General features: G+C 52.6%; 1 pseudogene; it reads left to right on the top strand.

Moving 5' to 3' along the window:
- Nucleotides 1-3,894: 3,894 nt before the first annotated feature.
- LOC123090253 (purine permease 3-like) lies at nt 3,895-5,069 on the top strand (annotated as a pseudogene).
- The last annotated feature ends 268 nt before the right edge of the window (nt 5,070-5,337 follow it).

Below are 5,337 nucleotides of genomic sequence, written 5' to 3'. Positions count from 1 at the left end.
GATCCGATCCCCGGCAGCCCACCTGCCCCGCCACGCCCAGACGAGGAGGGCAGCCTAGGGGCCGCCGCCCTGGATCCAGCACCCTCCGCAGCTCCGCCCCAGATCAGGCACCGCATAGCCAGGCTGCCGCCACGATCGCCCCTAGGAACCGGCCGGCCGCCACACCGCCGGCTCATGAAGACCGCCGTGGGCCAGATCGGCGCTGCTGCCATAGATTGGGGCCTCATCCTCGAGGTCGGGGATCCCGTGCATCCCTAGCCCAGAGTGAGAGGGCGATGCCTCCGCCGCCGCCATCGCACGCGCGGGCTTAGCCCGGCGCCGACCACCGGCGTCGGGGGAGGGGAGAGGGGGAAGGAGGAGGGGCCCGGCGGCGGAGGGTTGGGTCCCCTCGGTCGTCCGTGCTGGGGGCGACGGAGGGGGAGGGGGAGGGGGAGGAACGCCTCTTACTGCTGCTGCCAATTTCATGTACGGCACCCATGCGGTCATCAATTTTATCATCGGCAACGACTGATCCGAAATACCTTCTTGAGGCGTGAACTATATACTTCACTGTAAGCGCACGTTGAGTTGATAGTGTTACGGAGCAAGGGACAGTTTTCAGTCTCGTGAGATAGCAAAGAACAGTCTCAGTCTCTGCTTATCCACAAGGGTGGCCCATTTAAACAAACAAATTTAATTATTGCAATTTGAAAGACCCGCCGCCACCGGTGACCCACGAAACGAAGTAGTACAAATTGCGCAAAAATCCGGCTCCGAGGTAATTAAACGACATGTCTAAAAAAAAGCTAATTAAACTACAAAATGCCAGCATAATTGCATGCATGCATGTACCTGCGCAGAAAGTGGAGTAGATTAGCGAATGGACAAATAAAGTGAAGCTACCAAATCCTTCAAGATAAAACAAATTAGTGAATGGACAAATAAAGTGAAGCTACCAAATCCTTCAAGAGAAAACAAATTAGTGAATGGACAAATTAAGTGAAGCTACCAAATCCTTCAAGATAACAGAAATAAGTGAATGCACAAATTAAGTGAAGCTACCAAATCCTTCAAGATAAAAGAATGGAAAGTTAGCAGTTGGAGACAACAAAGGCACATGCATTCCAATGACTCGGTCCTGGGGCTTCTCCTTCGTTTTCTGCTCGCTCAACAATCATCATATCTACTTCCATCATCGTGTGTGGAGTATGAATTAGGGAAGCTTTTGTTGTAGCTAGGCTAGGTTTAGTGTATTTTAGTGTAGCCGACGTGGACTAGACCGATGATACGTGGTGGTTGGTTATGGACGCGGAAGCCGAATGCTTACCGGAAACTGGTCAAATTATACGCGGCCAAAGTACAGGCTGACCGTTTTGCTCACATGCATGCAAGTCGTTGCTGCTGCGCGCCCTGGTCAATGAAACAAGAGTCGTCCTTTACTCGGTCGTGAGCCGTGCCCGTGACACAAAACCTATCAAATGTTTCTTTAGGACACCAAATGAGTTACTCCCTCCGTTCCCAAATACTTGCCTTTCTAGGCATTTCAAAGGGACTCAACATACGGATGTATGTAGACATATTTTAAAATGTAGATTCACTCATTTTGCGCCGTATGTAGTCACTTGTTGAAATCTCTAGAACGACAAGTATTTAGGAACGGAGGGAGTAGTTCAGATTAATTCATGCAGGATTCGAAAAGTTTCAGTGGGATTCATGTCAATTTGAATTAAAACCATGTCAGTTATTTCCGACGAAGGTAATACTACGAAAGAGGCATGTGTACCTTGTAATTACTGTACCTACGGGTTGCGACTTATGATCAGTGGCGGAGGTAGTACTGTAGCAGAAAGGCCAAAAAATTGAAGAAAAAAAATAAATGTATATGTAAATCGCACTATTAGTCCACCCTGTTCCATTGGGTTAGGTCCGCCACTGCTTATGATGAATGCTGAAATCAGGAACCTTTTATACATCAAATAGTTTTGTTTTTCTGTTTTTCCGCCAACTCAACTCAATCAGCAAAATAGGATAGATAATTTATTAGTTGCATGAAAAAAGAAGTGCTCTTCCTCTTCATTGTCCTACTCCACCGCCACCTCCCTACCCCGATCCGCCCTCCTGTCTCCAGCCAGCCCTGGCGAGGCCTTGCTAGGGATGCCCTGGCCGGCCGTGTCGTGGCAGTCTCAACCATGAAACTCCACTCTGCATCACATTCTTCTCCTAGAAACTCGACTCAGCCTTGTGCCATTTTTAGGCGACTTATAGCCAATCACTACAGGAATAAACTTATTTGCCAAGTATCAAAAACACTCGGCGAAGGGTAAAAGAATTGATCGCTGAAATCATTACAGTCACATGAGGCTAAAAAATATGCAGTTTGAAACAGGTAGGCAGTCTCAGAATCGCTATATTCTAGGCTCCAAATTTCACCTGCCTTGTGAAACCCACCCGCCAATGGGACATCATTTCTTCCGGTCTCCCTTCCATCTCTGTAGTCTATCTCCGCCATGAGATGGGGGACCACGTGAAGTTTCATTCCGTGCCACACGGTTTCATAGATTGGCCCCGAGACGTTAAATATGTAGGCTATGAAGCCAGATATGGAGAACTCTACATAATACAGGCGATAAAGACTTATATGACCTCTGCCAGAGCTGTTTTTTTTTCATGTGTGCCCTTTTACGGCTATTGTGAAGTTTGGATTTTTTAGCGACTCCGCTCTTACAAATAGATGAATGCAACAAGTGGAGGAATACATACACTGCCATTATTTGCAGCGCTCCGCGACAAATATATCTTGAGTTCAGCAGAAATAGACCGAAGAGTTCGTCGTTAACTGTTACGTGTGTACTTCCCTCCTCCTTCCTTTATGTTTGACTCACCAACTTACTAATTTTTTAGTTAATTAGTTCTCCTATATAAACCCTCCAACCCAGTCATGTTACTCCACACAAGCTCATCGCCATCTGGAGCATCCAACAACCAGGAGCCTCCAAACTAAGGGTGGACACGGTCCGGGCCGATCCGGTCCTTCACCGAGCTGCCATTTGGACCGGCGGCCGGCGGTCCGGACCGGACCGGACCGACCAGCCTCGCGGTCCTGTTTCCAGGGACCGGACCGGCGGCAGAGAAGCTCGGGCCGGACCGAGTGGACCGACCAACCATCACCGGCGGCGACTTGCGCGGGTGCAGAGACGAGGTGGGCGACGTGCGCAGGTGCTGTGGCGAGGTGGCAGACGTGCGCGAGAGCCTGCGGCGAGAGGTAGACGACGTGCCATTGGAAGTGCTGTTAGCCATGAACGTGCGCATGTTTATCTCTTAGCAGTTTTCTCTGTTGCATGCAAGCAATCTATCGCGTGCATGTGCCCACGATTATGCATGTCTGGCCTTGCCGTGGAGAGTAGATAAAATTGGACGTGGAGTTAATTGCGGGATGGCGCCATAATTATCGGATCATAGCTGTTTCTCCCGTTAGTTACGAATAAAAGGAAACAGGAGCGTGGAGTAAGTCGAGGGATTGATACGACCGTGCTAGCCTGCTAGGGTAACTACTTTTACGGAAGGAGTACGTGGAAATAAGGGGAGAATGGATTAACGAATCCTGGGTAGTTATTCCCATATAGGTATAGCAACAAATTATCGTGTGATTGCTCCGTGATTATTGGATCACCCCTTTTCTCTCGGTCTCCTTCGGTCCGAGCGAGCGGACCGGGCTTTAACCGGACCGGACCGACGAATTTTCGGTTCATATTTCATGGACCGGACCGGCTATTTTTTTGAGCGGGCCAGGACCGAGCTGGGCAGGACCGAGCGGGCCACGAGCGGGCCAAAAAGCCCGCTCGTGTCATCCACCCTGACTCCAAACCAAGCTCGTAAGCAAAAGGAGCAGAACACACCTACTCCGAGCTGAGCTTCATGGCAACCATAACTGCTAGTGCCAGTCCAGCCATGCAAGAAGCAGCAAAGACGCCAAGCGCATCGCCACCCCGCGCCATGGTCGCCTCGACGGCCTCGCCGGCTCGCTACCGGCCTTCGCTTCTGGTCATATTCAGTGCCTGCCTCGTCCTGATCGGCGCCGGTGGGCCGCTCTTGCTCCGCGTCTACTTTGTCCACGGCGGGCAACGCCTGTGGCTCTCCGCGCTGCTCCAGATCTCCGGCTGGCCGCTCCTCCTCCCGCCCCTGTGCGTCTCCCTCTTTCGCGGCCGCCGCCACGGCATCGCCAACCTCCTCCTCCCGCTTCGCCTCGTCGGCGCGGCCGCCGTGCTAGGCAGTTTGTACGCCGTATCGTGTTTCGTGTATGCGATGGGGTCGCAGGCGCTGCCGCTGTCCACGTCGTCGCTGCTGCTGGCGACGCAGCTTGCCTTCACGGCCGTGTTCGCGTTCCTCTTCGTTGGGCTCTGCTTCACGCCCTTCTCCGCCAACGCCGTCATGCTGCTCATCATCGGCCCGGCCGTGCTCGGTGTCGGTCCGGGGTCAGGAAAGCCGGCTGGCGAGCCATCCAAGACGTACTGGACCGGGTTCTGCGAGGGCATCGCTGCAGCGGCGCTGGCCGGGCTGTGCTGCCGCTCGTTGAGGTCGCCATGGAGCGATACGGGCGCCGGACGGGACCCGCCGCGAGGACGCCGCCTCCCTACTCCACGGTGATGCAGATGCAGGCCGTGATGGGCGCCGCTAGCACGATCGTGTGCCTGCTCGGCATGGCCATCAAGAGCGACTTCCAGGCGCTGCGGAGCGAGGCGGCGACGTTCGGGCTCGGCGAGACCAACTACTACCTGGTGCTTGTGTGGGACGCCGTGTCGTGGCAGCTGCTCAACCTGGGCATCATGGGGCTCATCACCTGCACCTCCTCGCTCCTCGCCGGCATCATGGTCGCCGTCCTCCTGCCGCTCTCCGAGATCCTCGCTGTCCTCTTCCTGCACGAGAAGTTCGACGGGCCAAAGGGCATCGCGCTCGTGATGTCCCTATGGGGCTTCGCCTCCTACATGTACGGCGAGAGGGTCCAGCAGAAGAAGCTGGAGGCGCAGAAGAGCAAGCTGCTGCAGCAGCAGGTGGCGAGGAAAACCGGAGACCTGGAGCTGGCTGCCACTTGATATTATTGGTGTAGTAAACTTTTTCTTTTTGCCATTCAAACGTACAAACTATAGTATAGAGACATACATTTCGCACAAAGTTCCTTTGTAGCTCGTCCTACATAGAACCTCTTATCTTCAGCCTTTCAACATTGCTTTGAGATCCGTACTCTCCAAATAACTTGCAACAAGTAGATTTCTCTTTTTTGTTTCTCTCAAATGAAAGAACATATGTACTTCAAACTTTGCAGATCAAACAAACTTTACAACTTCAATGTGTGAAAAAACT

Source organism: Triticum aestivum, chromosome 4B, assembly GCF_018294505.1.
Source record: "Triticum aestivum cultivar Chinese Spring chromosome 4B, IWGSC CS RefSeq v2.1, whole genome shotgun sequence".
Taxonomy (NCBI): Eukaryota; Viridiplantae; Streptophyta; class Magnoliopsida; order Poales; family Poaceae; genus Triticum; species Triticum aestivum.
The sequence above is the reverse complement of the archived record's forward strand: the minus strand, read 5'-3'. Positions and strand labels throughout refer to the sequence as shown.